General features: G+C 40.0%; 1 protein-coding gene and 1 long non-coding RNA gene across 4 annotated transcripts in view; both read left to right on the top strand.

The window, feature by feature from the left end:
• AUH (AU RNA binding methylglutaconyl-CoA hydratase) overlaps positions 1–18,690 on the top strand; it is a 157,601-nt gene that overhangs the window by 26,000 nt on the left and 112,911 nt on the right. The window lies entirely within an intron of this gene.
• Positions 1,787–7,549, top strand: LOC123646614. Its single transcript, XR_006737950.1, has 4 exons — positions 1,787–2,010; positions 2,525–2,651; positions 4,523–4,715; positions 5,437–7,549. It is a non-coding gene; the product is annotated as an uncharacterized LOC123646614 (long non-coding RNA).

Raw genomic sequence — 18,690 nt, 5'->3', positions numbered from 1 at the left:
TATTGCTGTGTATGATTTTTTATTTTATTGCTGAGTGTGATTTTCATTGCTGGCTGAGTGTTCATTTTATATGCTGAGTGGTCCATTGTATGGATATACCAAAATTGTTTATTCATCAGTTGATGATCATTTGGATTTTTCTATTTTTTGGCTTTTATGCATACTGCTTCTGTTACTATTCACATACGGGTCTTTTTGTGAACATATGATTTTATTTCTTTCAGGTAACTATTTAGAATGTAATTACTGGATTTTATCATAACTGTATGTTTAGTTTTATAAGAAACTGGCTAGGCATGGTGGCTCACTCCTATAATCCCAGTACTTTAGGAGGCTGAGGCGGGACGATCTCTTGAGGCGAGGAGTTCCAGATCACAGTGAGCTAGGATCACACCACAGCACTACAGCCTGGCTGACAAGAGCGGGACCTCATTGCTTAAAATTAAAAACAAACAAACAAACAAACGAACAAAAAACAACTCCAAAAAAACCTGCCTACTGTTTTCTGTACCATTTTGAATTCCCACCAGCAGTGTATGTTATGAAAGTTTCACATGCTTCATATCTTCACCAATACTTAATAACGTCAGTTTTTAAAATTAGGCATCCTAATGGATAGGTAGTCATATGTCATTGTGGTTTTAGTTTGTATTTCTCTATTGATTAATGGTTTTGAGCATCTTTTTATGTGATTATTTGTCACATTATATCTTTTTTGAAGTGTTTGTTGAGATTTTTCCCCATGTTTTTATTAGAATGTTTTCTTACTGAGTTGTAAGAGTTCTTTCTAGATTCTTCATACAAGTCTTTTATCTGATATGTTTTCTGAGTTTTCTGCCACTCAGTGGCTTGCCCTTTTTTTTTCCTTTTTCCTTTTCTTCATTCTTCAAATGAAGAACAAGTTTTTCATTTGAAGACTTGATTTGTTAACTTTTTTCTTTTATGATTAGTACTTTTTTGTGAATTAAGAAATTTTATCCTATCCCAGAGTCACAAAGATTTTCTCTTATGCTTTCTTCTAGTACTTTTGTAGTTTTTTTAGGCCCATTATGCATTCTGAGTTAATTTTTGTACGTATTGTGAGATACAGATTGAGGTATTGTGGTATGATGGAAAGTATATTTGAGTCTTTACCCTGGTTCTTGGCACAGAGCTCCTTAAGCTCTAGGAATTTCCTGAGTGATAAGAGTACCTTAATGTTTGGTAATGAAATGACCCAAGGCACGGGTCCCCTAGATAGTTTCAGGATGGGGGTTGGTTGTCAGAAAAACCAACCATGGGTTTAGAGGGTTAGAATGTTTAATACCTCCTCCACCCGCCAGCCTCTGGAGAGGGGAGAGGGGCCTGAGATTGAGCTCAATCACCAATGGCCAATGATTTCATCAGTTATGCCTACGTAATGAAACCTTCATAAAGATCCCTAACAATGAGGTTCAGGGGGCCTCTGGGTTAATGAACATATTGATTTGCTGGCAGGCTGGTGAGCCCAGAGAGGTCATGGAAGCTCTGCACCCCATCCCCCCATACCTTGCCCTGTGTCTCTCTTCCATTTGTCTGTTCCTGAGTTGTATACTTTATAGTAAAGTGGTAATTGTAAATAAAGTTTTCCTGCGTTCTATGAGTCCTCTTAGTGATTTTTTTGTTTGTTTTAGAGGCCGGGCCTTGCTCTGTCACATAGGCTGGAGTGCAGTGGGACAACTGTAGCTTACTCTAACCTTGAACTGCTGGGCTCAAGTGATCCTCCCACCCCAGTTTCCTGAGTAGCTGGGACTACAGGTTCACACCACACCTGGCTGATTTTTTTTTTTTCAATTTTTAGTGGATGTGGAGTCTCAATATGTTTCCCAGGCTGATCTTCAACTCTTGGTCACAGCCTTCCTGCCTCGGCCACCCAAAGCACTGGGATTACAGGCATGAGCCACTGGCCCTGGCCCTGTTGTAGCGAATTAATGAACCGTAGGAGGAGTGTGGGTCGCTAAGTGCCCCTGGGACTGAGGACCCTCATCTGAGGTGAGAGCAGTCTTACAGGACCCCTTAACCTGTGGGATCCTACTAATTTTGGATTTTAGTGTCAGAATTTAATTGAACTGTTGGATACATTATCCAACACCCATGTGGTGTTAGGTAATTGGAGAATTGGTGTAGAAACATCGTACACATTTGTTGTCAGTAGTGGTGTTAGAAAGAAGACATCACAGTTGGTGTCAGGAATGGGATTTGCTAGACTGACTCATGAACTCGGGAAAGGGCTTAGTTTTAACAGTTTATTATAAAGAATAAAACCGAGGAACAGCCAAATGGAAAGGATGCATTGAGCAAAATTAAGGTGGAAGGTTGCAAGCTTCCATGCCCTCTCCAGGTGTTCCACCCTCCCAGCACTTGATGTATTCACCAGCCTGGAAGCTCCCTAAACTTGGTGGTTTAGGGTTTCTTTAATGTGACATTTGTTACATAGGATTGACTAAATCATTGGCCATTGGTGATTGAGCTCAATTTCTAGCTCCTCTTCCTTCCCTCCCCACAGGTCAGGAGTGGAGTGAGGGGCTGAAAGTTCCAACTCTCTAATCATGGCGTGATCTTTCTGATGACCAGCTGCTAGTCTGAAGCTGTCTAGGGGCCCTCCAAGGGTCACCTCATTAGTATAAACTCAGGTATGTCTTAGAGGGGCTTGTTATGAATACAAAAGACTCTCTGTCACTCAGGGAATTCCAGGGGTTTTAGAAGCTCTGTGCCAGGAACTTGGGACAAAGACCAAATTTTTTTTCTTCTTCTTCTTTCTGAGGCAGAGTCTTGCTCTGTTGCCCTGGCTAGAGTACAGTAGGTCATCATAGCTCACTGCAACCTCAGACTCCTGGGCTCAAGCAATCCTACTGCCTCAGCCTCCCGAATAGCTAGGATTACGGGTGCACCCTACCATGTGTGGCTAAGTTTTCTATTTTTTGTAGAGATAGGATCTCACTCTTGTTCCAGTTGGTCTCTAACTCCTCAGCTGGAGCCATCCTCCCACCTCTTTCCACCCTAGTGTCTCAGAGTGCTAGGATTATAGCTGTGGCTTGTACACAGGGCTTTTTGTTTTTGTTTTTTGCATATGCATATTTAGTATGCATTGTTTGTTGAAAAGATTCACTTTTCCTCCATTGAATTATCTTGGGACCTTTCTAAAATATTGGTTGATCATGTATGTGTGAGTTATGTCCAGGCTCTCAGTGCTGTTCCATTAATTTATATATCTATCTTTATGCCAGCACCACTCTGTCTTAGTTACTATGTTCAGGTCTTGGATATATTTGGTTAAACTTATTTCTAAGTATTTAATATTTTCTAATGCCACTCTAAATAGCATTTCTTCTTAATTTCACTCCCAGTTTTTTATTGCTAGTATATGTAATTATTTTTAACTATGAATTTAATCTGTTTAGTAGATACAGGGCTACTCAAGTTATTTATTTATTTTTGAGTGATTTTTGGCAATTTGTGTCTTTTAAAGGAAACTGTTTTCAAAGTAATTGGTGTAAAGTTTATAATTTTCCTTATCATTTTAATTTCTGTTGAATATGTAGTGCTATCTTCTCATTCATTTTTGATATTGATTATCTTTTTCTTAACATGCTGTCAAAATGTTGATCACTTTTGTTGGTTTTTTCAAAGAACTGCCTTTTGGTTTCATTAGTTTCATTTTTTTTTTTTTCTTTTTTGCTCTTTTCTGTTTTCTGTTTCATTGATTTATTATTTTCCTTTTTTGCTTTGGGTTTAATTTATTCTTTTTTCCCCTGTCTTAAGACAGAAGTTCAAATCATTGATTTGAGGCCTTTCTTTTCTTGTATAACCTTTTGCTATTATAGTTACAGATGACCCTTGAACGGTGTGGGGTTGGGGTGCCAACACCCAACACCACTGAAACTCTGTGTATAATTTTGTTACTCCCAGAAGTTAACTACTGATAGCCTACTGTTGACTGGAAGTCTTACCAATAACATAAACCAGTCAGTTAACACTTTTTGTATGTTACATGTATTATATACTGTGTTTTTATAATAAAGTAAGCTAGAGAAAAGAAAATGTTATTAAGAAAATCATAAGAGAAAATATATTTGCTATTCATTAAGTAGAAGTAGATCATCATCAAAGGTCTTCATCCTCATTGTCTTCATGTTGAGTTGGCTGAGGAGGAGGAGGTGGTGGAGGGGTTGGTCTTGCTGTCTCAGGTGACAGAGGCAAAAGAAAATCTGCATTTACATGGACCTGTGCAGTTCAAACCTATGTTGTTCAGGGGTCAACTGTACTTTCTATCTTCATTTGAGCATGTCAGAGATGCCATTAAAAATGACTCAAGAGTACTCATATGAAGTCACGATTGCTTTGCTGCTGTTGATTCATTTCTGACTCTATTTCCTTTTTTCTTTTAAAAAAGCACATCCTTATGTCATATTTTAGGCTCTGTAGATAATATTTTCTTTTTAAGAAATAGGAAATATGTATTATTTAATGGTAATCACCTGTTTCCACTCTTACCCCTCTACAGTGCTTTCCCCACACAGCAGCCCAAGTGATCTTAAAAAAAAAAAAAGAAAGAAAAGGATCACATCACTCTATTTCAGATAGTTCTCAGAAATAAAGTGTGTAGGAGGTAGAGTCCTGGCCCCCAAAGCTGTCTACGTCCTAATTCTGGTACCTGTGAATATGTAACCTCATATGGCAACAGGAACTTCGCAGAGGTGAGTAAGTTAAAGATACTAAGATGCAGAGATTTTCCTAGTATGTCTGGTGGGCCCAGTGTAAAGACAAGGGTTTGTACAGGAGGAAGGCAGGAGGAATCTGAGGAGGGGAAATGACGATGGGAAGCAGAAGTTGGGAGTGATGTATGGAGGGGGCCACGAGCCAGGCAATATGGAAAGCCTCTAGAAGCTGGTAAAGGCAAGGGAGCTCATTCTTCTTTAATGCCTCAAGAAGGAACGCAGCCCTGCCAGTCTATAATAGACCTCTGATCTCGACTTGTTGGGTTATTTGTCCAGCAGCAGTAGGTAACTGATACCAGGTGTGTCGGGTCTCTCCTACTCTGGCCACGTGGCCTTCTCCCACCGTGTCTCCTGCTGTTCTCTGTGAGTTCACGCTGATACTTCCCTTGCCCGTTCATCACCGCAGGGTTCATTTTCATCTTTTTCCTTTCCATATTTGTATTATCTTGTCCACTCCACGTGGTCCTGTGCCCTTTCTTGCTCTGTGCTTGACAAAGCTCCCTCAGGCTCATTGTTCTTAGTGTTCCTTTTGTACTGAGAAAGGCCCCTGCTCAAATGTCATCTCCTTAGAGAGTTGTTCCTTCATCACTTAAGTCAAAGCAGGCCTACCTACTTCCCCTAGCCCCTCACATTTTCCTATTTTAGCTTCATCTTTGCACTTTTCAGTTCCTGAATTTATTTTTTACTTATTTGTTATCAGTCTACCTCCCCCCACAGATAACCTCCTCTGCTGGAATTAGGGCAGAGGCCCATTGCCAGAACAGTGCCTGGCCCATCGAAGGTGCAAATAGTCCATGGGATGACTGTGAACCATTTTGGTTGTGGAGGAAGTAACACCAGCGAAGTGCCATGGTGAAATAAAACAAGCTTTGATATAGAGGGTGTGTAGGTGGCTTGTGTGGTTAAGAAGAGTGATTTATTCTTGAGATAGTGTCAGTCTTATAAATAGAAGGTTGTACTGTTACCGAAAGTTCGGCATTGTCCCCGAGGCCACATTAGAAGAGCAAGGACAAGTGGTTTGAGGAGAAGGCAAGAAAAGTTTATTAATTTGTTGGCAAATGAGGAAAATGGCAGATTCACGTCTCAAAGTACCATTGTTCTCTCTATAAGGAGAAACAGAGTTTTAAAGGGAGTTTTCATCTTGGGGCTGTTGTTGTTTAACCATATTTGATGGTCTTGATTGACTCCATTTCCTGTGAAGACAATCTTGTGACCCCTCTCCGGACAATTCCATTGAGTCATTTTCTGTGGTATAAAATAATAACACTCCCCTGTCCCTCTGATTACTGGCCTCAGACGGGGATGCAGGTTTTAGTTCCCAAAAAGGGTGAGGAGGTTTTAAAGAGACAGCTCGTAAAACATTTTATCTTTTTTTATAGGCTGTTACCTCTGTTATGTATTTCCCACTGTCAGTTTTATCCTTTCATATCTATGGGTGGAGGGGCAGCGTAGTCATTGAGTTATTTTCTGTTGAGTTGGGGCAATGTTTTAAATGGAAGGTTTATACTTAATTTATGTCATGGTAAAGTTTTGACAGTAGATTTATGAAAATACGAATGCAGCAGATTACCAGGTGAAAAAGGGCATGAGCAACAACTACAACCGTGAGGATTGACAAGGTGAAATGGAGGAGGATACCTGATAGCGATTTTACCCCCCCTGGTATCTAAGACACCAGTTGGACTGTGAGTCCTTCCTGTCACCTTGCACACAATGTCTGATACAGGGCTGGGAAACATGGGACCTCTGAGTGTGGAGTTATTGGCTGTACCCTGTAGGTGATCCGAGAGACTGGCTTCTTTAGATTTAGAAATCATGTACAGGAATACTTGTACCGAACGAGGTTTAGATGACAAACCCAGCAGTGAGACAGATCTGTAGAAGAGGTAATAGCCCAGGGGAATCTTCATTGAAGAGTTATCTCTCCGTCTTATAGACAGAACAAAAACCAAAGAAAGGTTAGCGAAAATATCAACATTTTTCTTTTTATTTTATTTTAAACAGCTATTTTAGATACTCTAAAAGTTGGTCCATCCACTGGGGGCTTGGGTCCTCTTTTTTTATAGGATGCTTCTTTACTCTGGTGTGATGGGCCCAAGGTACTTTATGGGGTCTCTTTTACTTTTCTGTTTTTAACAGGGTTGGGGAACTGAAAGAGACAAACTTACATATAATGGTTAGTATCTGAGTTTGTTGTAAATGGGATCCTCTTAAATGAGGTCCCACCAAATCCATTAAGGTATCACACCTTTAATGTGTGTATTTATGTAGGTGCCTTATAAGGGGCCGAACCAAGGCTTTGGGTAGGAGAATGAGTTCGTGAGAATTTTATGAATATATAATTTAAATTTCTTTTGTAAGTCAGGCTACCCCAAAGTGGGGGCAGTCATAAGACTCTGTTTCAGTTGTTTCAAGGCATTTTGACAGTCTGTGGGTCAGATCAGGGGCTCCACATCTATGCCTGTAGGAGTCCTCTACAAGGGCTTTGTTATTAGTCCAAAGTTTGGGATTCAGATGTGACAGAATCCTGTTATTTTTAGGAACCCATGTAGTTGCCAAGGTAAATAACCTGTTGTTTGTAAATCTGTCTGATTGTAGGTTTCTCAGGCTGCCTGCTGAGCTCTCATTAAACAGGGCAGGAGAGCCCTTTTCAACAGTCCAGCAGTGCTGTGAGGCCACCCTGGTCCCAGGATCCTGTCATTTAAATGTGACTGAGTACTATTTGTAGTCACTTATACAGCATCATTGATGGCACATAGGTCTGGTATGAATCTGTGTTCACTGGTATGGGGAATTAAAATGTTTTTGGTGCATCTTGGGGTCCCGTTGTCTTATTCACTTTTGGTAGCCTTTTTCTTTTTTTGCAAATGTAATGATGTGTAGGTTTGTTGAGGCCCAAACTTCAAAGTGAATTGTTCTGTAATGGCACTCTCCTGTGTGTTTTACCAGGCCCTGGTATTTATTTAGCAGGAGCTTGGTGGCATCTCTAGAGGTGAGCTTTTGTCACTTCTGGAGCAGCTCCCAGTGTTCCCACTGCTTGCCCAGGTCCGTAGGATTTGGCAGTGGAGGTGGCTTCCCTGTCTCTAGCTGCAGCTCTCTGGGGTCCACGTGGGCCCTGTGGTGAGCTGCTCAGCCACCGCTTTTCCATAGCTGTCCACTGCTGCCTCGTCCCCCTGCCCCACCCCGCTGTCTGGCTTGTGGACTGCCTTGCGTGGCTGATGGTGGGGGCTGGGGCTCTAGCCAAAGCGGCAGACTGGACTGCTTTTGTCCACGAGGCTTCTCACCAGTCGAATTCCCACTGTCAATTTTACGTGAGACTCCTGTGGGGAATATTTGGATTGGAACCACTAGTGAGGCAGGGGACCCCGGAGCTCCTGCTTTGTCATCTGAGTCCTGGACTTCAAAAAAAAACATATTTGTTCTTCTAGAGGTTTCCTATTACCTGGACCTTTTATAATTTTGGGCAATGTGTTTTTCAATGTCCTTTCTTTTTATAAAAAGTACACTGATTGTACATTAATCTGGGGAACCTGGGGTGAATTTTTCCATCCTTTTCTTTTGACTGTCTCAAAGTACACTTGGTTGGCGTGGTTAATAGAGCACACATAGGTTTCCATTTTTGTTCTTCCCAAGCGTTATATACTGTAAAGGTGATATCAGTAAATTGTGAGGGATTCATGTCAGTTGTCCCTTTCATATGTTGTAGCTTTCTCCGTATATCTGGCATATTAATTGTTTGTATATTTTTAGTGGCCTTGGGATCTATATCTGTATATTTCCGATATGCCTGATAGTCATGTTTCAAAAATTTAGAGGGATGCTCTGCATTAGGATCCCATTTTGTGTAAATCTCATAGTACCCTGGAGCTGTCTTTCCCCATTTAAACCCCTTACTGATACTGCTGTAATGGGCATTGTCCTGTCCTGGCTATGAGCGTCCTCTGGCCAAATTGAGTTCTCTGTCCAGTCTTAGAAGGAGAGACCATTGCCACCCCTGATGCATAACCTAGCAGGCATGGGACTGAAGAATTAGTCCTAATCGTGCCCTCCCCAGCCCCTCTCATGGTGCCAGGATGGTGGTGATGGCAGTGGTGGCAGTCCTAGACCTGGCTCCATGTGGGCCTCCGTCAGGGGCCCCATCAGCATGGGATCAAGCTCAGCTGAGCCTGCAGTGGGCAGGTCCCCACTCCCGTCGGGTCCACTCCTGGGACCGTGGTTCATGCAGCGCTTCGCCTGTGTGGAGCTAGTGGTGGGGGAGTGGGTTCATGAGCTCCAACCTGGTTAATCCCTTCCCAATTTTATTACCCGGGCTTTCGGCCTCTTTATTATGTAATTATAGGAATGATTGTGCATGTGGGGCCTTGTCTCAGTTACCTGACTTTTAACAAAATAATTTTAGTTGTAAGATAGAGTAATAATTTAAGGTTGTATTTAACAGTCACTTTTCCTCACACTATAGTACGTACATTGGATTACAGTAACACCAGTCTCTTTTTAGAATAGATTTGTAGCTGTAAGTCCACCATTCAGTCAAGATTCTCCCCAAGGGGCTTTCCAGATGAAGTAGAAACAGAGTCTCTATGTTGAAACAAATACTCACAAACAACAAACACAGACAATATAGGAAATTCCCAGCACAAACAAGTTTAAATGTCAAGGCCTACCAAACAAATGGAACTGCACAAATGAGAATCCGATTTTCTCGGACAAGAGCTAATATCTCCTAATCTAAAAGGGAATGAATTCCCCAGCTTCCCTAGTTTCACTCAGCCTTGTGACTTTTACCCCCAGACAGCGCCTCCAAATAAAATCCAAACAAAATGTCCTGTCGCAAAGCAGAAAATTCTGAAAACCTCCCCCAAACGGGTGGAATCAAGGATCTTGGCGTGCACACTGGGGAGTGTCCAGTTGCTTCCCAATCCATTTTCTTTTCTTCAAAAAAGTTCAGGTTGGTCAGAGCTGTGTCTAATTTGGGGAGAAAGAGAGGGGGGTTTCCTGGAGCTAAACAGGCTCCGGCAGTTTCTGGGGTAGTCCCTTTTTTTTTTTTTTTTATACCTGAAAAGGTGATGTTCCTACCCACCATTTGACCTGGGGTTGCTCCCCACCTCTTCCGGTAGTCGTGGGGTGCTGTTCCACTGGGGCACAGATGGGCCCACCCAGGGATGCCTGATTCTGTTACCAAAAGTTTGGCACTTGTCCCTGAGGCTGCATCAGAACGAGGACAAGTATGGTTTGAGAAGGAAAGAGAAGTTTATTAATTCGTCGGATGAGGAGAATGGCAGACTTATGTCTTAAAATACCATTGTCCTCTCTGTAAATAGAAATACAGAGCTTTTAAAGGGAGTTTTCATTTTGGGCTGTTGCTGTTTAACTATAGTTGATAGTCCTGATTGACCCCATCTCCTGTGAAGACAATCTGGTGACCTCTGCCTAGACAGTGCTCTTGAGCCTTCTCCTATGGTACCAAAAAACAAAGAATATTTCCCAGCCCCTCTGATTACTGGCCTCGGGCAGGGATGCAGGTTCTAGTTCCCAAAAAGGGTGAGGGGGTTTTAAGGAGACAGCTCGTAAAACATTTTACTCTATTTCTGACTCTTACAGAGAGTACCTCGGGTACTAGGAAATCTGACCACTTTTGCAGTGGACCAGTGGAGATGAAAACATCAGCTTTATTACTTATTGTTAAAAACTATTTGAAAAATGTGGCTTGGATATATGCCCAAATGGACTTCAGTGTTCCCTCACCCCCAACAAGGGCTGTCTTGGAGGAGCAGAGCTGCCTCTGTGAGGGTGAGCGGAGAATGGGCCCCCTAGAGGCCCAGGAAGCTGGTCAGAGGGCCTGGGCTGTTCTTCCTCAGTTCTTTTCGCTCGGCTGCCCAGTTAGATGAGGACAGCAGTGGAGGCTGTGAGAGGCCAGAGGGGTCCTCCAGGTACAAGGCCCCTCTTACGTGAGGTCAGCACAGTGTGATTTAGCTCTCAGAACTGGGTCAGGTTTGGTAATGCTCCAGCAGCTAGAAAGGCAGAGTTGAAAAAATTAGAGGAAGATTAGGTTTTTGTCAGTCTGTTTCTGGAAATTGATATTCAGCAGCATAGTTTGCTTTCTTAGAGCTTTGTCTGGGAACTGGCATTAGTCTAGACTGACGTCAGCAAACTTTTCCTGTAAAGGGCCAGATATTTTAGACTTTGTGGGCCTCTTACAATCTTTATCACATATTCTTTATTTTATTTTTACAACTCTTTAGAAAAGATGAAAAAAAAAAACTGGGTGCAGACTGGCCTGCAGGCTGTAGTTTGCTGAACTCTGGTCCTGACTCCATTCCTGTTTCTCTTCATTGCTGGTCCTGCCCTGTTTCGTGGCATCTGGCTCTTCCCCCACAGCCGCAGGGCTGGAAGCAGGCTGCGCAGGGAGAAGCTAAACAGGCCTGGCCTTGGAGGCCGCGTCTCTTGACACGCAGTCAGAACATTTATTTTTCTGTGTGCTTGGTGAATGATCTGCAGACAGCTGTAGAACTCATAGTTTGAGAAGTATTTTTTTCAGTGATAGTGTCATTTGGGTGAATGATTGATAGATCTGAAAGGCCAGTACCAATTAGGATGACCTTGAGGTTTATAGTTCTTAAAAACCGCCTGATTAGAATTTTCATTTGAATAACTTAGGACTTTTTGGGGCAAAATAAGGTTGACAGAGATGGAGATAGTCAGTATTTTACATTTGCTAAAATACACGTAAAGGCAACATGATTAATAAATACCAATATTATTTACTCATTGAAAATTGGTAATAATGAAGATTATGTGCTTGTTTTCAGTTCTTAACTATGAACATTTGAAGATTTTTCTTTCTTAAATTATATGAAATATCTGTAAATTTGTTTGTTTTGTGACAAAGACAAATAGCCTACTAGGTGTCTGTCTTATACAGTGTTGATTGTTCCAGCGTCAGTCACTCTGCTGGAGGATCTACGGGCCTGCGTGTGCACAAGTTCTCTCTGTTCCTGCTGGTCATAACTTGAATGCCTTCAGCCCAGTATATTCTCTGGGTTTTGTTCAGCTCACAGCTTTCTTTTTTTTTTTTTTCTTTCTCTGATAGTTGCCTATGAGTGGACACTTTAGTATTTAGCCTAAAGTGTAGGGAACCCCAAAGGAAATTATTGGAGCGCTTTCTCTGAGAGGCTCTTTTTCTGTTTCCCTGCCCCTCAAATTCAAGCTGCCTCAGGCTCCCTGAACTCTGATCTCAGATCAGCAAGCCTACCATGCTCTGTGTCCCTCTGCCGCACACCCGTCTATAAAGTGCCTTCAGCAGGAAAGCTGGGACAGGTACAGGCTCCCAGTCCACAGTCTGTCACCACCTGTCGATCGCCGTCTGAAATAGCTGCTTCATATACTTTGAGGGCGGGGTGGGGGGGGTCCCCTGCAGTACTCCATCAGAGTCAGAGGTGCAAGTGCTCAGTTCCCTTTAGCGCGGGGATGGGGTTGAAGAACCAAGGTTGGCTTCTGCATGTGCTCATTGTTACTTGGGTGTTTTTACTTCTAGGTCCTGTCCTGAGACAGACCTAAGAAATAAGTAGATAAATCAATGAATTATATTACATAGTCACACCCAAATATTCACATTAATTTCTGTATTTATACATTGAAAACCGTGAGTTCACACTGATACTTGCATTTCCAGTTCATCATAACAGGGTTCATTCTCATCTTTTCCCTTTCCGTATGTGCACTGTCTGTAATATATTTACTCATCTGCTCAATCCTATACTATCCAGAAAGTAGTTTCAGAATTGCTGGTTCATACCTCTGTGATAAACATACCTTTTAACTAGAGCTTACTATTTATTTACAGTACAAATGGTCCCTGACTCATGATTGTTCAACCTAATGATTTTTCAACTTTACAATGGTGGAAAAACAATGTGAATTCAGTAGGACTATAACCCTGTCATAACCTGAGGAGCATCTATTAAATACGTTTTCAACTCACAATTTCAGTTTATGATGAATTTATGTGAAGGTAACCCATCACAAGTCGAGGAGCATTTGTATTCTGTGTCTTTAGGTTGAAAGTATGCAATACTGTAATAAACACAATACTAATAATACTGTGTTGAAAAGTTATTACTTCAGTTATTTCTCCTTTGATGTGGTTTTTTTTTTTAATTTGAAAGAAAGTTAGGTTTCCTCACTCCTGTTTATTTTATTTTGAATATATAAAATATTAATATGATTTCAAAAGTCAAAACTATACAAAGAGGTATGGTCATAGATGTGTCAGTACCCATCTCCTCCCTCCAATCCCTTACCTCTGATTCCTGCCCTTGAGACTGTTAATGAATCTCATTAGTTTCTAGGTTATCCTTCATATGTTTCTTTTTGCAAAATTAAAGATATACCCATTTACCTATTTCCGTTCTTTCTTACCCAAGCAGTGTTCCATATGTACGCTTTTGCCGTTTATTTTTTGCAGTTAATGGTACCTCCCCGAAATCACGCATATTAGTTCATAGCAATGTGGTGATGGCTGGAAGTTTATGAGGAATTAACGAGACTTTTTCAAGATGGAGATGTGACCGTGGTTTGCATGCTGATGGAACTGAACAATCCTTTTGGAGAGGAAGAAATGATACCACTTTTAGGAAGGAAGCCTAGAAGTAAGCCAGAGAGGCTGGGATGCTGGACAGAAACGGAGGGTTTGGGTTTTGGTTGGTGAAAGGGCACTTTGAGGAAGAATGAAGTGCTCTTCATAGGGCCTTGAATTCTGATAGAATCCTAGGGTAGAACAGTCCCTTCCATCAAGTAGGTAGTTATAAAAATCTACTAGTAATTTTTTAAAGATAGAAAGTTTATATTTAATTGGAGTAAAAGGTTGCTTCAGATCCTGGGTGAGAAGATATAAGTAAAAGTACTTAAGAATTGGTATTGTTGTTGAGGATCTAGTGCTCTAGAAGCCATGAGGACAGTCTAGTTGTATCCTTAACGACTAGAATAACGAAGGTAATGGTCCTTAAGTTCACTTGATCCTCTCCCACTCCTAACCTTGTCTAGAAATTTCCTGTAATAACAAGGGCCAACCTCTATGCTACCACCAGTCAAGATTCCATCCCTTGAGAACAGATGTGGCCTGAAGTAGGACCAATTTGTTATCATTTGCAATATGTCATCTAGTAGATAATAAACTCTCAGCTTCATGTGACAGAAAACTATCACAAATTGGCTGGGCTGTTAGGATTGCCTGATTCCAGTGATTCTGAATTTTTCTGAAATTCCTTTGGCTTTACTCTGCTCTGTGTGCCAGCTTTGTTCTCAGCTTGGTAGCCAGAAGCTTCAGCAGTTCTGGGCCCTGAGTCCATGCATGACCCTGTTGAAAGGAAGAGAATACTTATGTTCCAAGCTGGAGCTTTCACGGTGACCGTGATTTGATTGCTTGGGGAATGGACCACGCTGATTAGCTCAAGCTAACCAGGGTCCCCCCAGATGTGGGGGTGGATTCATCTTCTTCCAATGTATGTGGACTGTGGGCAGTGGGGAAGGCAGATGCCAGAACAAAAATAAGGCTGCCATTAGGAAACATGAGGAGGGGTGTCAGTGCTAAGTAGATGGTCAGTATTTATTCACTTTAAGAATTCCTACTGTAAACTGTGTTCATAAGGGCTCAACTATAAAGAAAACACATGGATTTCATTCATTAATTTAACACATTGATTGCCACACTAGAAAAAAGTTTTTTTTCCTTGGGGTCATGGTGTTTTATTATGAAAATAGAATAAAAACTTCAAAAACAAAACAATCCTTTCTAATTTAATTAAAAACAATTTTTTTTTATTGTTTTCTGTGTGTGAGTTATATGCAACTTGAAAAATAGTTCACTTGGCTCCAAAGGTGAAGAGACATGTGAATTGCATACGCTTCATGAGGCCCCGGGCTCAAAACTAGCTTAAGTACAATTCACATGGCAGTTAATGTGTTAATATTTTTTTTGTAGGTAGCCTGCCACGTGTCAGGTATTGGTCTAGCATCTGGGGCTATAGCAGCAAATAAGACAGAAGTAGCCTCTGCTCTGTGGAGCCTCCATAGGCAGTGGGGAGGGACCATCCAATTTTGCCAAGAGGATGTGTGACAGTATTGTTGATACGAACATTTACTAGATAGAGCTTGTAAATGAAGTGTTGAAGGTAGGTAAGTATACAAAGGTGATGGGTAGGAAATAGGTAACAGAAATGAAAACAAGTCATTGGCTTGATAATTCTGATTGATGTTTATAAATCTAAAAATGAAAATGTTAGTATTTTGCAATTAGGAGGCAAAGAATGTGGCCATCCCCTTCTCAACAAAATTATGACCCATTAATGTTTTCAGAAACAGCGCATTTCTACAGTGCAAGAGCAAGAAGAACCAGAAGTAATGATAACCTGTTAAAAGATGTATTTGAATTCTGGAGTCAGTTTTTGTAAACTGTTTTATATGTTTCAGGTTCATGCATGTCAGTTGGTTAACAATTTGATTCAAATGATATAGCCATTTTTGGGTGTGCTTGTATATATATGTGAGTGTATATATGTGTGTATTTATACATATGTATGTATTTATAGGTGTGTGTGTATACACATACATACACATACCAGGAAAATATAAAATAAAAATATGGATTTGCTCTGTTTAAATTTTTATTAAAATTTCTAATAAAGTTGTTTTTTTGCTATCCTTTTATTTTTCTTTAAATTACTTGTAAAATGATTTACATTTTATTTATGAAATAAAATCCAAAGAGTCTATTGGCCCCAGCAGATAGAGAGTGTTGGTTTTTTTTTCTGGTCTGCTGAGGGTTAATAGAATGTATCTGTGTGGATCATCATCCACAGTGGTTGATGACGAGGCACTCATTTCAAGAACTCATGGAATATTTATGAAAATTAACCATCTGCTAGGCTGTAAAACCTCCACAGATTTCAAAGGACTGCTATTACCAGAGCACATTCTGTCACCACAGGTAGTTAAGTTAGAAGTCATTTACAAAATGGTAATTAGAAAAAAAGTCCCTACATTGGGAAATTTAAGATAACTGATAAATAATTTATAGCTCCACAAAGGAATCTTAGTGGAAATTAGAAAATACTCAAAACTAACTGCTAACAAAAATACTTTAAAAGTTGTATAATATAGTTAAGGTTGTACTTTAAGAAAGAAAAAAAGACTCAGAATGAATAAACTAAGCATCCAACTTAAGTGACAGAAATAACTACAGAATAAATTCAAATAGGGTAGAAGACAGAAAGTGAGCATAAACTAACATGACGTGGAAAATGCACAGTTAAGTAAAAAGAATCCAGAGCTGATTCTTTGAAAAGTCAAATAGTCAAACTTTTGGCAAGATTAATCAAGGGGGAGGGAACAAATATACAATCTTCAGATTGAAAAAGGGAGCCATGGGTATAAATTCCACAGAGATTAAACTGGCAAGATAATACTAACAATAACTTTATGCCACTAAAGTCAGGATTTTAGGTGGAATGAACAAATTATTGGAAAGCAAAACTTAACCACAAAACTGACTTAAGAAATAGAAAACTTTAATAATCCCAGAGCATATGGAGATTGAAGCAGTAGTTAAAACTCTTTCCACACAGAAAACACCTGGCCACAATGACTTTCCAATCATTCGTGGAACAGATAATCCTACTCTTATATACATTCTTTGAGAAAATAGAAAAAGAGAGACCCTTTCTCAGATCATTTTATAAGGCTAGGGTAACCCTGATACAAGCACCCAAGAACAGCACAGGAAACAACAGACTAGTTTCCTGATCTTAGATGGAGACATTACAGGTACACCCCACCCAGGGCTGCTTGTAGGTTAAGGTGCAAATTTGGCTGCATGGAAATCATACGATATCTTGACTTGATACTTGGCTTTAATGGAGAGAATAAAAGCCTGTTTGGAGTGGGATCAAGATAGACAAGGGTGCTTGAATTGGCAGGACATATAGAAAAGCTGGAATGGTTCTAGGAGTCTTTGGGAGGACTCTTCAGGATTTTCTAGATATAAGATCATAGCATTGACAGACAGGGATAGTTTGACCTCCTCTTTTCCAGTTTGAGTGTCCTTTATTTCTCTTGTCTGATTCCTCTGGCTAGGACTTCTGCAACTATGTTGAATAGAGATGGTAAAAGTGGGCATCCTTGTCTTGTTCCATTTCTTAGGGGGAATGCTTTCAGCTTTTCCCCATTCAGGATGATGGTTGTGGCTTTGTCATATGTGGCTTTTATTATTTTGAGGTATGTTTGTTCTGTGCCTAGTTTGTTAAGGTATTTTTTATCATGAAAGGATGCTGGATTTTATTTAATACATTTTCTGCATCTATTGAGATGATCATGTGGTTTTTGGTTTTAATTATCTTTATGTGGCAAATCACATTTATGAATTTATGTATGTTGAATCATCCTTGCATCCTGTATTGAATCCCACGTGATCAAACTATTTTCTTAATGTTCTGTTGGGTTTGGTTTGCTTATGTTTTTTTGAAGATTTTTTCATCTACATTCATGAGAAATATTGGTCTGTAGTTTTTCTGTTGTGTCCTTTCCTGGCTTTGGTATCAGAGTGATACTGGTTTCATAGAATGACTTAGGGAAGATTCCCTCCTTCTCCATGTTATGGAATAGTTTCAGTAGGATAGTTCCAAGTTGTTCTTTGTAGGTCTGGTCAAATTCAGCTGTGAATCCATCTGGTCCTAGGCTTTTCTTGTTAGGAGATTTTTAATTACCTATTCAGTCTTGCATTATTGTCCTGTTCAGGATTTTTATTCCTTCCGGATTCAAGCTTGGGAGCTTGTGTGTTTCTAAAAATTTTTCCATTTCCTCTAGATTTTCTGGTTTCTGTGCATAGTGGTGTTCATAATAGTCTTGGGATGATCTCTTATTTTTCTGTGATATCAGTTGTAATGTTTCTTTTTTCTTTTCTTTTCTTTTCTTTTTTTGCCCTCCCGATGAAGGATTTTCTTTTTTATTTCTGATTGAGCTTATTTGAATCCTCTCTCTTCTTATTTAATCTAGCTAATAGTCTGTTGGTTTTATCTTTTCAAAGAACCAATTTATTTTTCATTGATCTTTTGTATTTTTTTGGTTTCAATTTTGTTTAGTTTTGCTCTGATATTTGTTATTTCTTGTCTTCTGCTAGCTTTGGGTTGGAGTCTTGTTTTTCTAGTTTCTTGAGGTGTGACATTAGGTTGTTAATTTGTGACATTTCTGTCTTTTTGATGTTGGAATTTTGTGCTGTGAAATCCCCATTTCATTGCTTTCCTTGTATCCCAGAGATTTTGGTAGCTTGTGTTACCATGGTGATTCAATTAAAAAATTTGATTTCCATCTCGATTTTGTTGTTGACTGAAAGATTGTTTAGTGGCAGGTGGTTTAATTTCTATGTATTTGTGTAGTTTTGAGAGTTCCTCATGGAATTGATTTCTACTTTTATTCCACTATGGTCTGAGAAGATACATGGTCTGATTTTGATTTTTTTTAAATTTGCTGAGACTTCTTGAGTGACCTAAGATATGGTCTATCTTGGAAAACGTTCCATGTGCTGATAAGAAGAATGTATGTTCTGCACTTTTGGGGGAGAATGTCCTGTAAATGTCTCCCCCAAATGTTAGGTCCATTTGTTCTAGAGTCTTGTTTAAGTCCAGTTTTTCTTTGTTGATTTTCTGCTTCAGTGATCTGTTTTGTTCTGTCAGTGGAGTGTTGTAGTCCCCCACTATTATTATCTTGCTGATTATTTAATTTCTTAGGTGTAGTAGTATTTGTTTCATGAATCTGGGAGCTCCAGTGTTTGGTGCGTATACATTTAGGATTATTATATCTTGTTGGATTTATCCCTGTATCATTATATTATGACCATCTTTGTCTCCTTTTTTTTTTTTTTCTGTTGTTAATTTAAAGTCTGTTTTATCTGATATAAGAGTAG

Source organism: Lemur catta, chromosome 10 (genome assembly GCF_020740605.2).
Source record: "Lemur catta isolate mLemCat1 chromosome 10, mLemCat1.pri, whole genome shotgun sequence".
Lineage (NCBI taxonomy): Eukaryota > Metazoa > Chordata > Mammalia > Primates > Lemuridae > Lemur > Lemur catta.
Note: the sequence above shows the minus strand (reverse complement) of the source record. Positions and strands in the feature narration are given on the sequence as shown.